Below are 209 nucleotides of genomic sequence, written 5' to 3' on the forward strand. Positions count from 1 at the left end.
TTTTATTTTTATGGCTAACTCAAATTTTAACACAGAAAATCGATTTATCTGTGTTTGTCTGTTTATCATTGACATTACTCACATTTTGTGATGATACAAGCAATCAAGCAGTTGAATTTCTGTTAAATATATCCAATTGTAAAGAGCTGGGTAGTAATATACCACTTAACATGGGTGTGTGTATATATATATATATATATATATATATA

The 209-nt window shown here is 26.3% G+C and overlaps 1 protein-coding gene across 2 annotated transcripts in view; it reads left to right on the plus strand.

The window, feature by feature from the left end:
- Positions 1–209, plus strand: part of LOC107656498 (myotubularin-related protein 7-like) — a 16,662-nt gene that overhangs the window by 1,483 nt on the left and 14,970 nt on the right. The window lies entirely within an intron of this gene.

This window comes from Sinocyclocheilus anshuiensis, unplaced genomic scaffold (genome assembly GCF_001515605.1).
Source record: "Sinocyclocheilus anshuiensis isolate Anshui unplaced genomic scaffold, SAMN03320099.WGS_v1.1 scaffold85, whole genome shotgun sequence".
NCBI lineage: Eukaryota > Metazoa > Chordata > Actinopteri > Cypriniformes > Cyprinidae > Sinocyclocheilus > Sinocyclocheilus anshuiensis.